The following is a 25,233-nucleotide window of genomic DNA, read 5'->3' as shown; positions in this document are numbered from 1 at the left end:
CGCCTATGCCAGCCGTGGTCTGTCCAAGGAAGAAAGAAGCTACTCAGCCTCTAAGAAAGAGTGCCTCGAGATTATATGGGCTATTTCAAAATTTCGCCCATACGTGTATGGAAGACCATTTAAGGTTGTGACAGATCACCATGCGCTGTGTTGGCTCGCCAATTTGAAGGACCCCTCTGGCCGTCTTGATGGGTGGACCTTGCGCCTGCAAGAATTCGACGTTACAGTAGTCTATAAATGCGGGAGGAAACACAACGACGCCGACTGCCTGTCCCGTGCCCCCGTCGACCCACCAGCACAAGACTCCAATGAAGACAGTACGTTCTTCGGAGTCGTGACTGAGAGCGACCTGGCCGCCCAGCAGCGTGCCGACCCAGATCTACGCGTCATGATCGACTACCTCCAAGGATGCAACGTCGCCGTGCCCAGGGCCTTCAAACGCAACTTACCTGCATTCAGCCTGAAAAACTCTGTCCTCGTGAAGAAGAATTTCAGTCCCGGAACGAGAGCAAATTATTTTCTTGTTATCCCGGCAGATCTTCGTGACGAAATTTTGGAAGTGTGCCACGACGACCCGTCTTCCGGACATCTCGGCACAGCTCGCACAATTGGGAAAATAAAGGCGAAGTACTGTTGGCCCCGCCTTGCATCCGACGTCACCCACTACGTCCGGAGCTGCCGTGACTGCCAGCGACGAAAAACGCCACCGACGAGACCCCCCGGACATCTGCAGCCGATCGCCGTCCCATCGAGGCCCTTCCAACAGATTGGAATGGACCTACTGGGCCCGTTCCCTACATCCCGATCCGAGAACAAGTGGATTGTTGTAGCGACAGACTACATGACGCGCTGCGCAGAGACCGCCGCACTTCCGAGGGGGACTGCACAAGAAGTCGCAAAGTTCTACATAAGCCAAGTTGTGCTGCGACATGGAGCCCTTGAAGTCCTAATCACGGACCGCGGTACAGCCTTTACTGCGGAGCTTATGCAAGGGATATTACGCTACAGCAACACGGATCACCGAAGAACGACCGCGTACCATCCCCAAACGAACGGACTAACGGAACGCCTGAACAAGACAATCACGGATGTGCTGTCAATGTACGTCGACGTTGAACATAAGACTTGGGGCGAAGTGCTACCGTACGTCAACTTTGCGTACAACACAGCTATCCAGGAAACTACGCAGATGACGCCGTTCGAACTTGTCTACGGAAGACGGCCGACTACGATGCTCGACACCATGCTTCCGCACGTAGAAGACGACGACATCAACGCTGACGTCCAAGGATACCTTCAGAGTGCGGAGGAGGCCCGCCAGCTGGCTCGAGTTCGTACAACGGACCAGCAGCTGGTGGATGTCGGGAGGTACAACCTCCGACGCCGAGACGCCGAGTACCACCCTGGGGATCGTGTGTGCGTTTGGACTCCCATCCGTCGACGCGGACTAAGTGAGAAGCTTCTGCGACGGTATTTCGGACCCTACCAGATTCTACGACGTGTCGGCCAACTTCCCTATGAGGTGATCCCCGATGGTGATTCCGGAACATCACGGCGACGCACGCGGCCCGAAGTCGTCCACGTAGTTCGCTTGAAACCTTACTATGCAAGATGACGGACTTTTTTTTGTTCTTCGTTCGGACTGTGTTTTATTTTAGCATCGGGTCGATGCACTCTTAGAGGGGCGGTAATGCCGCGAACCATGTATGGGTTTCTTTATTTATTGCTTGATTATACTGCCGGGCTACGCCCGGCTGTGGTGTCTGCGTTCCAAACGAAGCGCGTCTTACATTCTTTACTTTTATGCCGCACGGGCTATCACATTCAGATAAGCCGACTGTTTCGCCCTAACGTCACTAGCCAAGAATAATCTTCTGTAATCTACGATGTTCTGGATGTGAACCGATGTTTCCAGAAACACTTGCGCCGAAAGGTAAAAGCCTGAAGAGCAGACGCCGCGGCATTCATTCAACGACACTCGTCTGTGGTAGTCACTTTGTTGACCACTGCTTCTCCGCCTATGTATTCCTTTGAGTTGTTAGGGGAGCACAAGTTCGCTTCAATAAACTTGTTTCTCCTTCAAGACAACCGCGTCGTCCTTGGCTTCGTGACATTATGTATATGTTTACAGACGAGAAAAAACGCATTAGGTGCTGCTAACAACTACAATATAAACATGCTTGCTTCTAGTAAGCGTCTCTAATTTATCTTTTGCACACCGTGCCTTTTGCACCAAAGGTATGACAATGCTACAACTGCTGTAAAACCCGGTTCCATTTCCCAGTCGCAATCGTCTAGCCACGCGAACTTGAAGAATTCAGGCTAAGCAACCCCGAACTTGGTTTCGCCGATGCAGGAAAATATGGTCGGTTTTCCTATTCTGATTCACACAGACGACCCTTTTCACATACGTTACATAAATCACTTAACATGTGTATCGAACACTAAGAATACACTTAGTTTGCGGTAACTTGTGCGGAAACAAATGAGTCGTCCCATCACCCAGCTATCTGTCACAACTAGGCGACGGGTTGATTATTATTTACGAGAAAAAAACTATTGTTGTGCGGCTGTACTTAGAATCGAAGTGAGCAATAGCCCCTAAAGTGCTAAAAGAGCTAACCGCAAAGCGCAAATCGCGGTAACGTTCGCTTGCACGGATAGAAATTCGGACACCAGTTGCATTGAATCCCTCGCGTTGGGCACAGCGATCGCACTACACGCTGTACACTGTAATATTATCTACCGCTGCTTCCGACCGGCGGTGTGGTCCGGCTGTAGCGCGTCGAGTTCTTCGTGTACAATTCCATGCGTCGGTGGAATTACCCACAGTCTGTACAGACTGTGGGTAATTTTTCAGTCCCTAAGGATTCTGAAAAAAGTGCACCAAGCTTTCCCCTTTGCAAATATCCTCCCTCTTTCAAAAAATACATGGTTATGCACTAGTTACCGGCTGGTCTATCTGTTTTCATGTCTTGGAGAGCCTTTCATTCTTCCTCTGGAGTAACTAGCGGGACATCTCAAGTTAATCTTGTTCTCTTAGTTTTGTTCTCAGATCTAGCCTCGCTGTCACACAGACTGGTGTAAAATCGTCCTGCTACCTTTAGTATCTCCTCCATGTTGTGCGCAATGTTACCCTGCTCACCTTTGAGTCCGTACAGTGTGTCTGCGCCAATGGCGAGCTTCGTCTTAGTTGCTTTCAAACATTCTCCTGTTTGCAGCGTTTCCTCCGTCACTGCAGTGTTAAAGGCAGAATATCGTTCGTTTTCCTCCTGTTAATCAATTTGCACCGCTCTGATCACTCAATTTGATCACGCGCACTTGACACTTTTATGTTCTAACGTTTCGAAATTTGTTCTTTCGTTTTCTGAGTCAGTTTTCCAGTTTCGTTCCTGTATGCTGCTTTTACTAGAGCGGCTGTAAATTCTATGGTTGCCCTTGTTAAGTTGTCATTTAGCTTATCTACACTATCCTAGTTCCCCTTGTTTAGAAGCGTTAATTTGTTTTCGGATAGTTATTTTGATTAAAACTTCGCTTTCCAGGCTCCGACTGATTCAATGCTTGCTTCCATACTTTTCGCGAAATTCCTCCGTTCTCTTTTGAGATACGGGATTACCTTGCGTCTAACCATCCTACGACCAGTGCACCCTACCTAATGTAGCACCTCTACATCCTGCACAATACCTCGGCTTTAATTTAAAATAAAGACAATTTTGTTTTGTTCTGTCATTCGAACATTTCTGGCCGATTTCTTATTTCATTTCTAGAAAAATATCTCAATTAACCGGATTGGCTATTCCAAAGTATCCCTCTAACCCTTCCAATATATTTGCGTCTCCCGCCCTTTGTGTTAAATTTATACATTACAATCATGAACTGTCCTGTTCCCTTCTTCATCGCTGATTTCACGTCCTGGGAGAAAATGTGTATGGCTTCATCAATCGTTCCTAGCCGTTGGAGGAAGTGGAAGGCCAATACACGATGGAGGTATGAAATACGGACATTCGGTGGCTAACAGTGAACGAGTGCGGCCATACTGATGTACATTAGCAATGCCTGAAACATCGGCCAAAGCACACAGAGTCAGCGGAACAGCATCACAGGCCAGACACGAGAACGCTTCCCGAAAGAGGAAAAGCCCATATTAGCGCAATTTTGTGGCGTTAAGTGAAGCGGTTCGATACATGGGCTCACCACGCGCAGACGACTAAAAGGCTCTGTGTTGCTCCAGCAGCAAGTAAACGTAGAAAGATACCCTCGGGAAAAATTCCTGATTGGCTGCCGTGAATCGCTGAGGACAGTGCGGCAGCCCGGGTTTTTGATGGCCAGTGCGATGGCCACCTCTTCGGCCTCTTCGGATGTACTGCTCGCCATGCTGGCCGCGGCTCTGATGCTGCCCCCAGCATCGATGACAACCACGGCGAATCCTCTTCTGCTCGCATATTCGGCAGCATCCACGTAACGGGCGCCCGCGTCGCCGGCGTGCAGGTCCGCCAGCGCCTTGGCCCTCGCCTTGCGTCTGCCTTCATTGTATTCGGGATGCACGTTGCGCGGGATAGTGTCCACGCGAATTTTGCTCCTGATCTCGTCCGGGACGGGCGTCTTGGTTCCTTGTTGTTCGTGATATCGTATTCCAAGCTTCTCCAGGATTCTCCTACCGGGCTTGGTCATGGAAAGCCTCTCCAGCTGGGCAGTCCTCTGAGCCTCGGCGATTTCGTCGAGGGTGTCGTGGATGCCCAGAGTGTACAACCTCTCCGTGCTCGTGGATTCAGGAACTCCGATGGCCGTCTTGTACGCCCTTCGGATGACGTCGAGCTTGTTCATTTCGCCCCTCTTCCATTTGTGGAAGGCGGCCACGTATGTGATGTGGCTGAGGACGAAAGAGTGCACGAGCCTCGTGAGGTTCTCGCGAAGTCCCTTCCGTCTGTTCGACACTATTCTCATTAGTCTGATGGAGTTGGCCGCCTTGCCCACGACCCGTGTAACTGTTTTCACGTTGCCTCCGTGCTTGTTAATAAGCATTCCCAGAATACGGATATCTGTGACTCTGAGTATGACGGTACCGTCTTTGGTGTAGACGGAGATTTCCTCGCGGTCGCTTCTCTTTTCAGTGCGGGGGCCTTCCCTGGGCCTGTATAGCAGCACCTCGGACTTACTCGATGAGCATCTGAGGCCGGTGCCCTCGAGGCTTTCCTCGACCGTCCGTACCGCCCGCTGAAGCGCCTCTTCTACTCGAGCGTCGCTGCCGCCCTCGACCTGCAGCGTGATGTCGTCGGCATATATGGTGTGCCCGACGTGCTCCACCTCTGCGAGTCTACTGGCGACCTCGATCATGACTAGGTTGAATAGGAGCGGTGAGATCACCGACCCTTGAGGGATGCCTCGGCTGCCGTTCTCTTTGGCGTCCGTTGCGAGATCCCCCGCAACGATTTCTGCCGTTCGGCCCGTGAGAAAGCTCCCTATGTATTCGTGGGTCCGCTTGCCCATGTTCAACTTTGTGACTTGGCTCAGGATCGCCGAGTGGTTGACATTGTCGAAGGCCCCCTGTAGATCCAGGCCCATGACGGCCCTTGAGTTTCGGGTGTCCCTGTCGACAATGAGGTGCTTCAGTTGTATCATGGCGTCCTGCGTGCACAAGTGCTGCCGGAATCCGATCATACTGTCGGGGTAAAGGTCGTTGTTTTCGAGATATTCTTGCCAGCGCGCTAGTAGGACGTGCTCCAGTACCTTGCCGACGCAGGATGTGAGCGATATTGAACGGAGGTTGTCCGTGTTCGGCGGCTTTCCAGGCTTGGGTATCAGGATCATCTTAGAATTATCTTAGGATCATCTTAGGACCATTCCTTCGGTACGACTCCCGACCTCCAGCACTCGTTGAAGTATTTCGTGAGGGCTACAATTGAGCGGTTATCGAGGTTCTTGAGTGCTCCGTTCGGCACGCGGTCGGGACCCGGAGCCGATCTGCTGTTAAGCTCTTGCAGAGCCGTCCTCACTTCCTCGACGTCGATGTCTCTGTCCAACCTGTCGTTTGGGCTTCCAAAGCAATCTCTGTGGGTGACGTTCTGCGTGGAGAGGATTTATTTCTCCAGAAGTTTCTTCTTCACCGCATCCTCGCCTCTTTCCTTTATTTCCGCGTGTAGGATCTTTGCAAGCCTATCCCTCTGATGAGACTTGGTCTTCATCTCATCCAGTAGGTGCCGGAACAGGTTCCAGGTCTTGCCGTTGTGGAGTTGGCCGTCAGCAGCGTTGCAGAGCTCGTTCCATTTCTAGTTGTTGAGCGCGTGGCAGTGCTCCTAAATCTTGCAATTCAGACCGGCGATCTTCTTCCGCAGCCCTCTGTTGAGCCTTTCCTTCTTCCGTCGCTCTTGTAGAGATCGCTTCGCCTGAAAGAGATGGACTAGCCTGCTGTCCATGCTGTCGACTTGAACATCCGTCTTGATTTCTCTCGTGGCCATCTTCACGACCCTGGTAACGTTTTTCATCCAGGCGGCGATGTCTTGGATGTGTTCGTTTTCGTATGCGGCCTCGTTTCTTTGCCTTCTGAAGGCTTCCCAGTCGACCCATTTGCGCTTTCGTGCCTGAGGTGCGCTGGCTCCACTCAGTCGCACTGTAGTTTCCACAATCATGTGATCACTTCCAAGGTCCAGTCCGGTGTTCTTCCACTCTACGTCCTCCGCCACGATGTTCTTAACAAAGGTGAGGTCGGGGGTGGTGACGGGGGTGGTGACGGGGGTGGAGTCACCCGTCCTCGTCGGGTTGGCAGGATCCGTGACGAGGGCGTACCCATTGTCGAGCGCATCCTGCGCCAGGTTTCTGCCTTTGGCGTTGCTCTTGACGTTACCCCAGGACTGGTCCATGGCGTTGAAATCTCCGCATACCAGTAGCTTGGAGCAGCCTGCCTGTGCCCTGGCCTTGTGTAGAATCGCCCTGAAGCGCTGCCTGCGTTTACTGGTGTTGCTGTAAACGTTGAGGATATAAATACTTTCCTTCCTTTTCTTGCCTACCACCACTTCCGCAAAGACGTGATCAATAGTAACGTTCGTGAGATTAAGTACCAGCATTGTGTGCTCCTTCCTGGCCATGACGCATAGTCCCCGGCTGTTGTCGTCGGTAGACCATAGTGCTCTGTAGCCATGTAGGGGGCGACGCACTGTTAAAGTTTCTTGGAGTAGGATTATGTCTGGTTTCCGGTCACTGCTCTCGATGTGTTGCAGTAGAACTGCCCACTTCCTGTCCAGGCCGCGGCAATTCCACTGCCAAACGACTATTGTTGTTTCTGGGACCATGACTAGTCTGTACCGGTAATGCTGCCCTGCGCCGTCGTGCATGGGTCCTGGTGTTGGGATAAGGCCTCATAGCTTAGAGTGTGTTGGATGGCTCCCTCGATCTTCAAGAACCGTTCGTGGCCTATCCTGCTTTTTTCGGCGATGGCCGACTTGAGCGAGTCGATCATTTTTCAATCCTCGATTCGAACATTCGCTCCATCCTCTTTTCTAGCTTGCTCAACCTGTCCTCTATTCGAGCTTCGTTGCTGCTAATTTCTTTGGTGCAACGTTTTTCCGTGATCCTCTTCTTTAGTGCCGGTTCTTTGAGTTCCAGGGCATCATCGACAGTTTCCATTGGCTGCCCCTTAGGCAGAGATTCACACAATCAGACGTGTTGGTCGAAGGCCCCGGAGCGGTGTCGTTGCTCCTAGCCTCCGCCAGACATTGTAGGCTCTTCTTCAATTCATCTATCATTCTTCTCAATTGCTTGTTTTCCTCGCGAAGAGCCTCTAGCATTTCGTGCTCCTTACTTTGCGTGTGCTGTTTCTTGGTTGTGTTGCCGCTGGCCGTTGTGGTGCTCTTGGCCGCATCCGCCCAGCTTACGCGGTCCTTTGACGGGGATCTTCATTTCCGGGAGGTGCTGGCACTCCGACTCTGACGACGCAAGATGCCGCCGTTGGATGGCGACCGGCTCTTAGAAGTCGAGTGGTTCCTCGAATGGGATCTTGGTTTGCGTGTAGATCCCAGTACTGGGAAGTCGCTTTCCGATGGCAGCTGGCTCTCTTCTACCGAAGCGTAACACCGCTCCCATTGTCTTTTCCTGACGACATATGACGTCTTGTAGCGTGGCTTGCAGGCCTTATCACCCGTAACCTGGCCGCCGCCGCATAGCTTGCAACTTGGTGAGCATGGATGCTGTTCCTCCGGGTTGAGTTTGCCACATCCCCGGCATCTTCTTTCATTCGGGGTGGGACACACGTCTTTTCGATGACTAACGCGTCCGCACTGGTGACAGACGTCCACCTGCTTGCGATAGAGAGCATCTTAGCAATGCCGCCCTATCGGAAAACCCAGCGGTGCTGGAGCTCCGCTTCAGCGAATGCCTGATTATGGGACTACCTAACTCTGAAATACGCAGGACGCGGAAACGCTGGGGCACGCCGGACCCTGGGTGCTGGAACACGCCGGACGCTGAAACGCGTGGTTCTGGCGCTCGCTGGCACGTGCCGCAGGAACATGCCGGAGACCACGCCGCCTCCAGCGTATAGTGTGGCCGGTGCTCGCGCTAGGCCTTTTTTCAATATTAGCCGTGTAATTACAAACCCGCATGGCTGTTAACAAGAAATACAAATTCCTTCCTTCGGGGAAACCTAAGTAGCGCTACAAAATGTTGCTAAAATCATTTCTGCACTTTTCAGCTGATTTCTCCCTGCTGAATGCATTGTTTCATCATCGCATTCCGTCAGTAGCGCTCAATCTGTTCATTAAAGCAAATTTATTCTCCCGGATAAAAAAAAATATTAAACGAGCATCGACAGTAACCGTTCGAAAATTCGTTCCTTATATTTTTAGGGCCATTAAAACACAAGTAAACACATATTTTTGAACATCTTTTATTTTAGCAGCAAAACGTGAGAATTAAAATAGAAAGTCAATCCTTAGCTGGATTCCTTGCCTTGGTGAACCTTGATCCGTTCACAATGCATTCGTAAAGCAAGGCCTGCAGGGTATCCCGTGACGAAAAGCGCACGTCTCCATGGTGCAGCACTATCACGAAGAGTACGCGCGCACGATACCTGCCCAAGTCATGCAGGGGTCTGCAATTTCAGTCGATCGCCGAAGCACATCGCACGTATTCCAAATCACGCTGCCTCCGAGAGTCGTCGTATCCACTCGCATCAAAGTGCCAATAATCCCAAGCACAACGGTGTGTCGTCGCTAGAGGAGTCGTCACTTCGGGATGCTTGGAATTCGGACCACTGTTCTTGCTTCTACCACAGCTTTAGTAGCTTCACATGTTGCTGCGGACACTCCCCGGAGACATATGATGCACGTTTTTACAATAACGTTACGCGTTACTTCAACTAGGCACAGCGCCGATGTGACATGTGGACGGGCCACTAAGCCACGCAGCCACCTACGAATTTTGACCGAAAGGCGAAAAGCAGGGGGGAACGAAGTGCTCCCCGGCCGATCACGAGAGCTTGTTCCGCGCCGCGACCCCTCCGCACCCCTTTCGATTCTCCGTATTGTGGGCTCCCCCGCCCTGAGTGCTGTCGCGCGACAGGTTTTCGTGAGTGACGGTGCATCCCCGGACTTTTTTCCGAGCGGCCCTGCTGAAGCGAAGGCGGGGGTTTTCTTTCTTTCTACATTTCTTCTTTTTTAACACATCTTGGTATTGTAAGGGGTTCACTGGTGCCATTTCTTTTTCTTTTAACACCGGTAGAGGTGACTAGATAGCTGGTTTTAAAATCTTGTTTTCACTATTTAAGCTTGATTGGACACATGGTTCGCGATAAAATAAACAGGTTGCTTGCTAAAAAAATAATACAACAGCACGCAGATGGGGACAATGGGGCTCTCAAAGGCCCAAAAATACATGTCACAATGTGAACTGCAAGAATTACACCACGTCCTCAAAAAGCAAGTCTTGCTTGCGCTTTATGCGTCCGTTTTGCCAACGCGCTACCCTTACTGCAGGATTCTTTCATCAAAGGTTGACCACGGTACAATATATGCAATTGCAATTCACTCAACCAACCCCAGGAATTTGTGAAGGGCTTTATTTATCCATTAGTTTGGTTAGCGGGCTATGCTTAGATTTTCCAACATTACCGTGATCTGCGATAAGTTGCGTTGTTAACTGCAAATTTGTAGCGAAGGTTTTTTTCAAACACGACCGGAATGCTAATGGCAGCAATACAACAAACTTTCATTATGACAGACGCTTGCAATACAACTGAACGACATGATTGTCGCTCGTACGGAGCATTGTTTCCGCGAAGCGCAGGCTAAAAAAGTAGGATTTTGTGGCACCGCGCGGGCCGCAAACGCCAAGTTTTGGAGCACCTGCGTCGATCGCGGCGCTGGATTACAACCAGTCGACTACGTAACCGGCGCGAGGCATTGCTGTGTCCAGCCAAGCAGCGGCGCCGTGGGAACGTACTGACCCGTTCGCCCTATCTGAATCCCAGTCTCCAAAGGGAACGTCCCCGTGTTATTCGATGCTTTCCAGCAACCTTCCCGCGTTGATGTCTTCCAGCGCGGCGTTTTCCAATGCTTTCCGTTCTTTCCGGCGTATTGCATCGCTCTTCTAACGCTGGAAAATGCGGGGTTTTCCGACAGGGCGACCCGTACCTCACGTAATTCGGAACCTTCGCACCCTTGAAAACGACGATGACCGTTGTCGTTTCGCCGATTCTCTTGGCTCCTAGGGCTAGCGGATTACGCTTGTTGACCACGCGCTCGTCAATGTTGTCGGAGGTCTCGCTGATCGGAATTCCTCTGATGACTCCCTTGACCGTATCGTGCGGCGCAGTTCTGTAGGCCCACACTTCATGCTTCTTTTCCCGTATGGCGATTTCTTTGATCTGGCTGTACCGGGTGGCTCGTTCCTCCTCTGAGGTGCAGATCACAACAATGTTTTGCTCAGCATTTACACAAAGGATGTCCTCGTACTCAGCTTCCTTGGTGGTACCGGCCACTGCATGTACGGCGGCAGTCAATTCCACTATGCCTAGCTTGGCCAAGTTGATACCTCCTCGAGGTCTCAAGACGATCTTGATGGTATCCCTTGGCAGCGCTGGCATTCTCGCAGCCTTGATCGCCGAAGATCTTGTTTTCCGGGCACTAGCCGCTCCCTGCTTAGCTGTGGCTGCGTCTTTGCTCGTCCGCGACGGGGTTTCTTGTTGGCGACTTCGGGCGAGACGAACACTCGACATTTTCCATCCTGCTTCCTGCATTTCTTCGGGTTAAATGTCCTCGCCCTCCACATGCACACTCATCCCTGATCCCTGATGGACGGAGTGGATGGCTCCATCTCGGCGTCTGAACTTGCCATCTTGCGGGGTCGAGGTGGCCTCAGCTGATGTAGCGCTGGGCCTACCCTTGACGACCACGCCTAAGCTTAGTGGCCTCACGCCGGTGAAAAGTCGAATAGTCCGATAAATCGACTTTCCTTTGATGATGTTGGTATCAATCGATGCCGTGTGCTTTCACGAACACATTGGTGAGCACGAATCAAGGCTTAGAACTAATGGGCATTGCTAATTAGCCATTAGAAACGGAGCCGATGTGAAGCGCGTCCGCTCTCGCTATATCTTCGTCTTCCTCTGCTGGAAGGAAAAACAAGTTTAACGGAGCCAACTTGTGCTCCCCTAAAACACAAAAAGTACACAGGCGGAGAAACACACGTCAGCACAATCAGGTGAGCAGGCTAGTGTCGGCGAATCGAATAGCGCGGCGTCTGCTCTGAGGGCATTTATTTCTCGACACGAGTGTTTCTCGAACCATCGAATTGCATCTAGAACAATGTAGATCAAATGTAGGTCTGCGTGGTTCCTGGATAGCCGTGTTGTACGCAGACGTGACATACGGTAGGACTTTGTCCCAAGTCTTAAACGTCGGCGTACATAGACAGCATATCCGCGATTGTCTGGTTCAGGCGTTCCGTTAGTCCCTTCGTTTGGGGGTGGTACGCCGTAGGTCTTCGGTGAACCGTGTTGCTGTAGCGTAAGATTCCTTGCATGAGCTCCGCAGTGAAGGCCATGCCGCGGTCCACGATTAGGATTTCTGGGGCTCAATGTCTCAGCACAACTTGGCTTATGAAGAACTTTGCGATTTCTTGTGCAGTCCCCCTGGGAAGAGCGGCGGTTTGTGCGTAGCGCGTCATGTAGGCTGTTGCTACGACAATTCACTTGTTCGTGGATCTTGATGTAGCGAACGGGCCCAAAAGTTCTACTCCAATCTGTTGGAAGGGCCTCGATGGGACGAAGATCGGCTGCAGAAGCCCGGCAGGTCTCATCGGTGGCGTTTTTCGTCCCTAGGAGTCACGGCATCTCCAGAAGTAGTGGGTGACGTCGGATGTAAGACGGAGCCTGTAGTACTCCGTCCTGATTTTCCTGTAGTGCGAGCTGTGCCTAGATGTCCGGAAGGCGGGTCATCGTGGATTGCTTTCAAAAGTTCCTCATGAAGGTCTGCGGGAATGACAAAAAGATATATCTTTCTCGTTCTGGGGTTGAAATTATTTGTCACGAGGCGGGATCCTTTTCTGGTGAATGCTCGTAAGTTCCTTTTGAACGCCTTGGGCACGCCGACGTTGCACCCTTCGAGTAGTTGATCGTGACGCGTAAGTAGCGGTCGGCACTATGTTGGGCAGCTCTGTCACTCTCCGTCACGACTCCGAAGAAAGCGCTGTCTTTATCTTAGTCTTCTGGTGGTGGGTCGACGGGACCGCGCGGCAGGCAGTCGGTGTCGGAATGTTCCCTTCCCAATTTACAGACGATTGTGACGTAGAACTCTTGCAGGCGCGAGCTCCACCGCCAAAGACGGCCTGAGGGGTCCTTCAAATTGGCGAGCCAACCCAGCGCATGGTGGTCTCTCGCAACCTTGAATGGTCTGGCATACACGTATGGGGGAAATTTTTAATGGCCCATATAATTTCGAGGCAGTTTGTCTCAGAGGCTGAGCAATTTTTCTCCTCATTCAACAGAACATGGTTGCCGTATGAGATTACGTTTCCGCAACCACATTCTTTGGACGAAGACAGCACCCAAGCCTATATCACTGCCGTCCATGTGCATTTACGTTTTTACGGTATCTTCGAAATTGCGGGCACTGGCGCATTTTGCAGGCGTTGTTGCATAACAGAATGCTTTTTCTTGGGTGTTTGTTCATCTGAAAGGGATGCTATCTTTTGTCTAGCCCATGAGTTGCTCTGCATTGCGTGCGAAGTTTGCGACGAAGCGCAAGCAGTATCAGCACAATCCGAGAAATTTTGGCACTCCCTTCTTGTCTTTCGGTCATGTGAAGTTTGCTATGGCTGAAGTTTTCGCTGGGTGAGGGAGGACTCACGCGGAATTGACGAAATCGCCCAAAAACGTCAGTTACTCGTACGTGAAGCGGCACGTTTCAGATTTCAATGTTAGCACCGACGAGGGAATTGCCTCGAATACTGACTGCAATATAGCAAGTTGTTCGTCGAAAGTTCGGGCGAATACCCCAACATCGTTGATGTATACGAGACAGGTGTGCCATTTCAGGGCAGCTAGCACGGGGTCCATGACTCTTCGAAACGTTGCTGGTGCCGTGCACAAGGAGAATGGCATCACCTTGAGCTCGTTAAGGCCATGGGGGGTTATGAATGCAGTCTTCTCTCGGTCGGTCTCGACCACTTCTATGTGCCAGTAGCCTGTCCTTAGATCCCGCGATGATGAGTACTTCGCGTGGCAGAGGTGGTCGAGCACTTCGTCGATTCCTGACAGCGGGTACACGTCCTTTTTGGTGATTTTGTTCACTCGCCGGTAGTCAACGCAAAAACTTAGTGTGCCGTCTTTTTACAGCGAAGCTGTTAGCCACTCATAGGTCGGAAAATTTCGTGTTGTAAACAAAAAACCCAGGCAGACAAGACGCCGAGTGCATGCTCAAGGATTATCTGGCGTGCAGCATAAAGCTCAGTATTCGTTTAAAGAAAAAAAGCTTCAAAACAAGAGCCGAAATTGCATTATGGGTCATAAGGCGCCGTAAACGATAGAACCTCCGTCCCCCACCCCACCCCGCCAGGTGTTCTGGTAAATATTAGGATTGCAGCTGCTCTACATAGGGGAAGGTGTGGACGTCATTCCAGGGCTAGCGCATGCGTCGGGCTAGGCAGGACCCACCACTTTTCACCCAAGACACCGAGCGCATGCGTCAGGACCCAGCATTTGCCACCAGAGGAGCCGCATGCAAGCTACAAGCCGGCCGAGACAACGAGGAATATTTCATACCCTCCCCTATCAATCGGCATGTGTAGTGGTTTAGAACAGCTGCGCTGGACATCCACGTTTGCAGGGCGGGATGGCGTAATGTTTTTCTTCATGAGGACGACGGGCGCAGCCCAGGGGCTTTTCGAAATGTGTATAATGTCGTCACTGAACATGTCTTCCACTTGTGTCCTAATGGCTTCCCGCTCGTTTGAATACACGCGGCACGGTGACTGTCGGGTAGGTCGGGCTTCATCATCTATTATAATTCGGTGCTTCGCTAGAGGTGTCTGACGTAATTTTGAGTTCGACGAAAAACACTCGCTTTGGCGACGCTCCAAAGCCAATAAGTTGTGCCGTTCTTGCAGTATTGCCGGATTCACGTCGACGGAATGCGGAAGCTCGAAGGTATCTTCGGGTGCCTGTTCAAAGTCGGCGACCGCGATCACGTCACTTGATTCTTCCGTTCCTTCGGGGAACGCAATTACAGCGCTATTGTTTAAATGATGTTACTCCTCGGTGAAATTAGTGACCAAAACGTGGGATTGGTGTTGCTTAAAGCGCGCAATGCCTCTTGCGACGGAGACACCGCGGTAGAGAAGCAACCTTTGGTCATCCTCGACGATAGCGTCGATGTCAGGAGCAGCATCTTCACAATAAACAGTGATTATCAAGATTACCCGGCGTGGCTGGATGAGCTGATCATCGGCGAGCCTTACAGCACCACGGTGTTTCGGTTCCGGCGTCATGGCGTGAATAGATCAACAGTTATCCAGTTGGTCGGCAGATCACTTATTGTGATGTTTTCCATCAAAAAGGATATTCCAAGAATTACATCGCGGGAGCAGTTGCGAAAAATGACTAACGTAGCGGGATACGTGGTACCGTCGTATGGTGACTCGCGATGTGCACGTTCCACTTGGCGTTACGAGATGGCCTCCTGATGTGCGTATGTGTGGACCGTCACATCTGGTCGTCACTTTCTTCATCGTAGACGGAAATGATCCGCTCATTACTGAGTAGTCGGCTCCCGTGTCTATGAGGGCGACTACGTCAAAGCCGTCGAAATAGAACACGATTTCGGACGCCGCCTTCCTCGAGTTACGGTTGCGTCGGGGCTTCGTATCTCGGCTTCTGCTTTTTGAGTCGTCGTTGTTGTCTTCTCAGCGGCAGTCTAGGTCATGTCGGTTACGCGCCGCGTCGTGTTGCTCTCGTCTTCGGAGTCACGTCAGGGATAGATAGGGTCGTCAGAGTCAGGGATGTCGCGGATCATGGCCTTCGCGAATCGTTGCGTCGTTGGATGGTTTTCATTTTCCCTGTGCCATGCAACTTTACCCCCAGAAGTTGCTGCTTTAGCTTCTCTTACGTAGGCTTGGGGAACTCCCACGCGTGAAGCCTGCGTTGCTTTGGCGACTTCACGACCGTTATGGGTAAGGCGACGGCGAACAGTTGAAGCGCGCTGGACCTCGATTCGTGTTGCACAGGTAGTCTTCCATTTCAGTAGGGCGCTCACCGGGTCGAGGGCGCGGTGCGTCGATGGAGAACCCTCGCACACCGAGACTGTTGTAGGGGCAGCGTCGGCAGATGTAGTCGGCCTATCCGCAGTGGTGGCACAGCGGATTATTATCTGGCATTCGCCACACGTCCGTCTTTCTTGGGGCGGGGAGTTCCGCCACAGGTGGTCGGGCCGGCGACAGGGGACGAAGGATGGAGTCTCGTGGCGATAGGGTGCAGGTGCGCGAGGTAGACAGATAGTAGCCGTGTAGGCCATGGCTAGCGGCTCCTGGCGTGCTTCTGGCGTCATGGAAGTTGCAAGGGTTTGCTCCGCTTCTTCTCTAATGACGTCGGTGGGGAAGCGACTTGTGGTTGCGGCGGCATTGGGAAAAGCTTCCGCAGCTCCTCACGCAATACTGCGAGGATAGTCTCGCGCCGGCTGCCTGCCGGAATCAGCATGCTGTCGACGTAATTTGCACTGGCCAGGCCAACAAAGTTGTCGTAATACTGCTCAGCACGAATTTCGAGGGCCTTCTCAATTGGGCTGGCTTCGGACACAAAGTCGGCGATGGTTTTGGGCGGACTGTGGCCAAGTCGAGCAAACAGTTCCTCCTTCTCACCGCGACCCAGGAAGCGTAGCTTGTTTTCTTCCGCCATGTAAGGGTCAGCACGCCTGAAAAGCCTGCTCATCTCTTCGGCTAACGCAACAACGCTTTCGTTAGGGTTTTGTGTGTGCAACTGGAGCAAGACTTCAGCCCGTTCTTTTCGCACAACCATGGCAACCATCGTAAAAAATTGCGCTCTGAAATCGTTACAAACCTCCAGGGAGCTCTCATGGTTTGTGAACCTGATCCGTGCTGAGTCCTCGGAGTAGAAGAACAATTGCCTCTGTGTCTCCGCGTAATCCCATCGGTTAAACAGCCTGACCCGTTCGACTTGCGCAAACTAGTCTTCAGGGTCTTCCAAAAGTGACCAATGGGGTGATCGGGGCTCCCTGGGTTCCTGAAGAACGAGGGGAGGATTGGAAGCGGTAGTCGTGGTGCCTGCGTTGATCATAGAGGTTTTCACGACGTGGTATTTTCTCCCTTTAGAAGCAGTCCCAACTCTGGCTGCAGACCTTGCTGTCGGCGGCTGACACAAGTTGGGCTTGCTTGTCGCCTTTACGAGCGCTTCGGGTTCATGCACCGCGCACCTCCACGAGATGTCAAGACACCAAAGGTGACGCAGTTGGCTTGAAGGGAAAGCAAGTTTCTTGGAGAGAACTTGTGTTCCCCTAATACCTAAAAAATACACAGGCGGAGAAACACAACTCAACACAATCACGTGCGCAGGCTAGTGTGGTGAATCGACTACTGCGCAGACTGCTCTGGAAGCACGTATCTCTCGGGGCGAGTGTTTCTAGAGTCGTCGAATTGCCTATAGAACACTGTAGATCAAAGAAGAGTATTCTAAGTCGGTGACTATAGTTCGAAACACTCTCCCCATCAAAGGGGATAACACAAGTAGCATAAGGAATGGAACATGCGCTTCACTTGGCCCACGATAACGCAGATAACACAGCCTGTTGCATCCGGTCGGCAAAAACAAAACATAAAGAAAAAACCCCAGTAAATGGTTTGGGGCAATATAATGTTCAATTGGTGACAATACCAACGCTTTCTTCTCAGTCGCGCCTTCCACCCGAAACTCGCCATATCGACGATAAGAGAAAGCAAAAGTGACACGAAAGGCAGCAACGAAAACAATGCGCTTCAGGTTCCCCGAATGTCGCACCTAACATTAACGCAATGTCCGAGCTTTAGGGAATGTGGTACCTAGGTTTAAATCTTCCCGATATTGGTGGCAAGTAATGCTCTGAAAGTATTGCGCGTGAGAGCTTTCACCAGTACGACGTTGGTGTTTTGCTCCCATGCGAATTAGTAACCCTCTAATGCAATTGAGTCAAACTTGTGTGTTAATTGGTTGTGTTTTCTTGCTCGTGGGTTTTGCGTCTGCACATAAATTTACCTAGTTTCTAGTAGGAGCTGCAGTTAGCTTGAAATTCGGGTCATCAAAACTATTCATGTAGTAACACCCATGTTTAAGATTTTCATGAGGTCCTGATGCATACGTGTTTCCTTCATGTGCATGAACTGTTTCTGTTACTGTATTTGTTACGTTAAGTTCAAAAGGCTGAGCACTCTGGCAGTGTCCGAAAATGTCCAACTAGGACTACGGGCATACTCTTCGTAGAGTATACAACACAAGAGTGCAAATGAACGAGAGGGTCAAAAACAACATCCTGTATTTAATGGGTCATCATCATCATCATCATTATCATCATCATCATCATCACCAGCCTATTTACGCCCACTGCAGGGTAAAGGCCAAAGGCCTCTCCCATTATTCTCCAATTATCTCGGTCCTGTGCCAACTGTGACCAATTTATCCCCGCAAACTTCTTGATCTCATCTTCCCATCTAACTTTCTGCCGCCCCCTGCAACGCTTGCCTTCTCTAGGGATCCACTCTGTTACCCTTAATGACCAGCGGTTATCTTGCCTTCGCATTACATGCCCTGCCCACGTCCATTTCTTCTTAATTTCTACTAATATGTCTTTAACACTAGTTTGCTCCCTGACCCACTCCGCTCTCTTCTTTTCCCTTAATGTTACACCTATCATTTTCCGCTCCATTGCCCGCTGAGTCGTGCTCAATTTACGTTGAACCCTCTTAGTGAGCCTCCAAGTTTCTGCCCCGTAGGTGAGTACCGATAAGATGCAGCTGTCATACACTTTCTTCTTCAGTGACAATGGTAGGCTGCTATTCATTATCTGAGAATGTCTGCCATATGCACCCCACCCCATTCTGATCCTTCTAATTATCTCTGCCTCATGGTTGGGATCTGGGGTCACAACATGGCCTAAGTAGATATATTCGCTTACCACTTCCACTGCCTCGCCACCTATCTCAAACTGCTGTGCTGTCCCGAGGTTATTTATCATTACTTTAGTTTTCTGCATATTAATTTTCAGGCCCACGGTTCTACTCTGTTCGCCCAGTGCGGAAAGCATGCTTTGCAATTCGTCCCCCGAGTTACTTAGCAAGGCAACGTCATCAGCAAATCTGAGGTTACTGAGGTATTCTCCATTAACCCTTACTCCCACCTGTTCCCAATCCAACGTTCTGAATACTTCTTGTAAGCATGCTGTGAATAACATTGGAGAGATTGTGTCTCCTTGTCTGACACCCTTCCTTATAGGTATTTTAATGCTCTCCCTATGGAGGATGATGGTAGCTGTGGAGGATGATGGAGGATATAATGGGTAGTGTTGATCAAATGCCAGGACAATAAATAAGCGAAACCAACATATATATAGAATTGCCGGCCACGTTCGTACAGCTAGTGCAACCTTTTAATCCTGCTGCAGCCGTGTCGCTGCACTAGACACTTACGTTTTTATGATAGCATTGATTCTTCATACTGCAATGCACAAAAAATGAATCAGCTAAGGATTTGGAGTACATGTGGATGTCAACAATTTCCTGTCGACATGCCTCGCTGCTATGACGGGCCACTGCTTCTGGTGTGATGTTATGCGAAGCCGACAGCCTGGCAACACACGGCAGGCTGTGCAACAAAATGAAGCAAGCAGACAACAAAGTAATAGCTGCATCCTCACGCAGTGCGGAACAGCAAGCAAATAAAACATCCTTAACGTGCAATTAATGTAATTAGTACCGACATTACTGCCCGTTTGTTTACGAGAAGGGCTAAAGTTCTGTTCGAAGTATGTCGCCAAGCTCATACCACAACTAATCATCAGTGACGGGTGACGCACTTTACGTGTTTGGGCGTTCTTAACTCATATAATATCGAGAGCGGCATGTTCTGTTTCCCTATAACTCAATTCAACATCAAAATATAGTAGGAGCGTTGAGTAATAAAAAATTGGAATAAAAATGCCTATTAATTTTACCAGTGGGAATAGGCTAAGATTTTTCTCGTTCCAGGGAATTAAAAGGAACGGAATTGCACCAAGTTTCCACTCCCCAGAATGTAATGTGAAATGAGTCGTGACGCCCATTCGGCAATACTTTTTGGAAGCCCCCTCTAACACCTTGTCTAAGCCTTGTCCTATTTATTTCGTCTAAGGGCTTAGGTATTTTAGAGGCTACAACTTGTTTCTTTTTGTTGCTTCTGTGTTCTGTGTGTTTATATCTTTCCGTGTTCTCTAGGAATTCTTTGCACCTCAGGCCCGTGTGGTGCACCGTACCCACTAAAGTGCAGACGTTGTAACTTGAGCCTAAATGTTTTCTCGGACTTGTGGGCTACAATCTCATAAACGGCGGAATAATGCACACATTAGCAAAGCCCTCTAGACTATATTTGCGCGAGGCGGAACGAAACGAAGAACGTTTTATAGAATGGCTATATGCAAGTACGTAGTGCTGTTTTCTTCGCCTTCATGCTCAAGGTTGAATATTGTAGCATGGTATCAGTAGGCAACTCCTGGGGTAATTGCAGCACTTTGCGCGCCACCTTAGAGGTGTTAACAGCAGAGATGGTTATGTCGAGTTTTGTCAGCCCGTCGAAGGCAAAAAAGAAAAAGGGGATGCAGAGGTCCCTGTATTCCGACCCGCGACTTTCACGCCTTGAAATCTGAAAGCAAACCACAGTGTACGGGGTCTTTAGCTGCTGGGAACCGTACCTGTGCTACCAATTGGAAAGAAAGAAGGGCTATATGTTGTCAGATTGGACCATAGGTGCCTCACGGTAAAAACCCGGCGGCTATCCCATTAGGCTATCATCGCATTCCTGGCAGGCATCCCTTCTGTTTGTTCGGTAGTGGGGCGTTGGTTTTGAACATGGCCGCTTGTTCTATCGCGTGATAACTCGGTACACCTTGGGACAGATATGAAAACGTGCGGACTAAACAATCCGGGCCTCTTAGTCATTCATAACTTTCAAGGGCAAGCTCGGAAATAAACGTGAGGCGAACAGCCACGTTTCCGAGGAAGGGAGAGAGGGGCCGCCAGCTCTGCTGTTTCTCGATCCTTGCGCCACTACTGTGAGGTGCGTCAATCTTTATAGCATCATCTGCACTTCAGCCACGTCGTGCTGCCTGCAAAATCATAGTAGGTGGTCGCCGACATACTTGCAGCGTTTTATTATTGCGTTCTCTTGAAACAGTTGAGCGTATCATTCCGCGCTTACAAAAGCATATCTCAGAATATGCGTACCGCGGCGTTCGATTGTCCTCTATATTTCTGTGCACCTGGCACCAAAATACGTATTTTAACAATAATGACAACATTTCAGCGTTTGGGACGTGTTGGCAAGACAGAAGTGGTCAATAAGCAGAGATCGTCGGTACAACCGTAGGGTACCTCGTTGTACAAACACGTCTAAGATATTTCAATAGCTATCTCATTAGAAAAGAACGGCAAGGGAAGCGTAGCTCTGATGTAGCACGTACTTCTCTCCCTCCAAGAGTTCCACTATCGCGTCTTTTGCTGATACTAGAGACCGCATCTCCCCTCCGTGTTTGATTTTTCTCTGACAGTGCGCAGTGCCCCAACATTTTGTTCTTTTACACCGAGTCTCTTCCCAGGTACTTCCAAGTACAAAAAGTCTTGCTACAATGAAGACTATTACGAATTAGTTAAGACTACTCTCCGGACTCGGCGAACCCGGTACGGTTTCCCGCCCCGACATACTGATGGTGTAAGTTCTCCAATACCTTGCCTTTCACGTGCAAATATGCGTTGCGTGGTATTCGTGACTGCGTTTTTCTTGTTTACGCCATGGGGTAACAAACTGACGGACGCAACGCTCTTACTTCTCTCTGGTTTCCGGTAACATCCCATCCGCCTTCTCATTTTCCCACTCTGGTGCACTAACGGCGCCCTTACACATACTGTATCGACTTATATTGCCGCAATAAGGGAAGGCTTGCAGAAGTTCCAGGAGCCATTGCGTTCTGTGATTCCTATATGTCGAAGCAGTACTTTTTCTTCGCGTATTGTCCGAAGGCCCTTGATTTCCATTCTTACCGTTTAAATTTATTTGCTTCTTTTTCACCAAATAAGCCTATTCCGCCATTAACCTCATAATTCATTTTTTCTTGTTTTGAAATTGCCATTTAAGCACGTTGGAACACTAATATGGAACATGACATCCAAACCATTGCTCAACGGCTGTAGAACGGATGTTGAACGAATGTGTGTGTAGGAGCAAAGATCTGGCGGCGGCAACGGTGGTATTGAACAGGAATCCAGTCCTTACTGAAGCCTTTGTACACCACTACGCGCTGCAGCAAACCCAACTTTCACTGACGACGATGAGGAATGATCGTTCGTTAAGGAAAAGAAAAAAAAAACACTTCCGATGGTCGGAATCGAACCTGGATACCTCGAGTTATGAAGTTGATATCTCTCCGATTGCTTAATTTTTTTTCTTCATTGGATGAACGACTAGCCCGAAGAACTATAAATCCACAGCCTAAATCAATCAAAGTGGGTTCACTGACGCATATTTTAGAACCCGGCCGGCACACTCACGCCTCAATATGCAACCAGTCCGGCATCTGCGATTGCGCCGCATAGATACTATAGTTCAAGCTCATACAAACTCAGACGAGAAAAAAAAAAAACCCATCGCGTCAAAGCTTCGCGTTCAACCATCTTTGTCGCAAAACGATGGGGTACAAATTTTTTTCCTTCAATTCGTCACCTAAACGTGCATATTTTAACATTTTCGTAGACATTAGTCAACCGCTGCCGTTTTCCCGAACTGTAGCAAACGAATAAAATGTTTAATACGTTTTTATACATCTCGTAATTTGTGCATTTTGTCCGAAAAGGTTGTCAAAAAGTACAATCTAGCATCGCCTTGTTGAAAGTGGAGCTTTTTATGGCTCATTTTCAAAAGTACTTTAAGGTTCGACGTTCGAGGCTACTTCGGCAATTTACAAGCGACGCTTCCTTCTGAGGACCTGGCAACACTGGTCACAACGGCGAGTAGGTGTCATGGCCGCTAAGTGCACCCGATGATTCCAAAGAAGTATAAAAACTTTGCCCCAGTAGCATCTCGTTCGAAGATACGGAGGCAGATTAGTGGGTATTGGTGAAGTTTATTACAATGCTAAATTTACACACTCAGCACAGCTCCTGTCAAAAGACATCAGCTCCTTGAAGCAAGCCGCCGATTCGGGTAATCATGAACGACCTACCCCAAAACACGTCCCCACCGCCCGCTGTCGCCGCACAAACTACTTTAGAGTGCGCCCGATGACGACGTCGGATATTTTCGAAACGGATAGCCACCTTGGCTCGGAGTAAAAAATATGAGCGGTGCACTACCATGTTACATTCAAGTTACCTAACAATGGGCTGTGCTGGATGGAATACAAAAGTTTGAAAAGCCGTTTTTTTCGTAAAATGGCAATTATTTCGGTGAGGTCCCATTTAGGGGGATATAATATTGGCGCTAAATTAGTTCTGGGTGGGCTATTAGCTGCAGAAAGGTACGGGCTACAAAATGTGCCGTGTAACCCCTTCTAGAAGCCGCAAGCTACAAGCGCACCCGTCGCATTTCCGGTCTATGTCACCGTTAGCAGTTTATATTTTGGGTATTCGCTAGAACAGGTGATCTTGATGATGTACGTGAAATTCTACTTTTGAGCTGCATATACGATCTCTGGGTGCACTCCTAGTGTGAACACCTACAACTGGGCGTCAGTGACTCTTGTATCAAGAAACTGTGATACTTACTATTATCTTATGAGTCATTCTAATATATCACGAATGGGTTGGGCGTTGTTGAGGTTCGCATTTTCTGGGTACCAGAGATTTTGCCTACTCCTCATCGCAGCGAACTCTGTAATAAACTGGCTTTACAATGCTATGCATAAAGTTCCGACTTCATGCGAAACATCGATTTGCGGCTAGAACGTACCCACAGAGCTTCCACTCTCACATTTTTTGGCATAGTGGTTATGACAGCACTTTCAGATGCCTCATGCCTGACGAAATGAGTTGGTTTACAATGCGTACCGATGACTCTTAAGTGCGGGGGTTGTTCAAAGCTTTCTAGCAAGGCAAAATTAACATCAAACGCAAACACGCCTCAATCACACCTGACGACTATGCGGTTACCAATATGCCCACCCACACTAGAAACACAAACGCAATTTAACAATGCTTGAGAGTGGAGCAGTCAGAGTAATGGTTCCTTGAAAATACTTAATTCAAAAAGTGTACAACACATGCCTTATGAAAAAAAAAAGTTCAAAGTTATTTAAGAATAGTGCGATGTTGTCTTGTAGCTTCGCTACATTGCTGTAACAAAAAACAGCCGATGGCATGTTAAACGTGCTTATTTTTTACTGCAAGTATGAACACTAAAACAGGGATGTTTTGCATAGTAATTTTGGTTTTTAGAAACCAGACAAACGTAGAAACCAGACAAACCAGGGGACGGAAGAGAGACCCATCGAATCCGGACATCTGCGTCTACGCCAACAACCAGAAGATCCCAGTTGTAAACATGATTAGAATCCTCGGTATACGACTGCAATCGAATGGTCACAACAAAGAAACAATCCTTCATCTCGCGAAGACCACTCAGCTCACCATGCGACTCATCTCTAGAGTGGCAAACAAGAATTGAGGCATGAAGGATGACACGCTCATATGGCTCGTACAAACCTTCGTAATTAGTAAAATCACTTACACCATTCTTTTACTACAACTCAAAAATGACGAGAAAGTAAAAATGATTGGCTTAGTTAAGAAAGTTTATAAACAAGCAATGGGATTACCAGTTACCACGCCCAACTAACGCTTCGAAGCAATAGGCATCAGTAACTCGATTGAAGAACTAATTGAAGCGAACCAAACAGCCCAATTAGAACGGCTATCTAAACGCAAAACGGGAAGACACATTCTGCAGTCACTGGGAATCCGAAGCGGAAGCTCTCTCCCAAATGAAGTTGACCTCCCACACGAATGGCGAAAATACATTCGCATCCCGCCTCTACCAAGGAATACGCATCCAGAGGTAAATGTGGAGAGAAGTCAAGCTAGCGCACGAGCCTATGACAAACGTTTCCGAAGCCCTTGTGAGCCACGGGAGATTGTCTACGTTGATGCAGCCGACTACTAAAACGGTGGCTCTTCTCTCAACGCCATGGCGATTGCAGTCGTCAGCAATGAGAGCGTCACGGTGACTTCAGCATCCACGCCGGCCAAACATCCAACTCAGGGCGAGGAAATGGCCATAGCCCTTGCTATAAATTGTACCCGAGCAACCACAATCATAAGCGACTCGAAGTCCGCCATTCTTAACTTCTCGAAAGGGAAGATCTCCCCTGCAGCAGCCTCGCTATTAGAGAAGACTACTAACCAAAGAAAAATTATTTTGATATGGTCTCCGGCCCACTGCGGTCTACAAGGGAATGAACTGGCCCACGCAACCGCTCGAGCTCTGGTCAACCGAGTTGTGTTGCCTACGGCACCCCCACAACCACC

The sequence above is a fragment of the Haemaphysalis longicornis genome, unplaced genomic scaffold, assembly GCF_048455015.1.
Source record: "Haemaphysalis longicornis isolate Haplotype H1 unplaced genomic scaffold, Haemaphysalis longicornis Haplotype H1 scaffold_13, whole genome shotgun sequence".
NCBI classification, from domain to species: Eukaryota; Metazoa; Arthropoda; class Arachnida; order Ixodida; family Ixodidae; genus Haemaphysalis; species Haemaphysalis longicornis.
Note: the sequence above shows the minus strand (reverse complement) of the source record.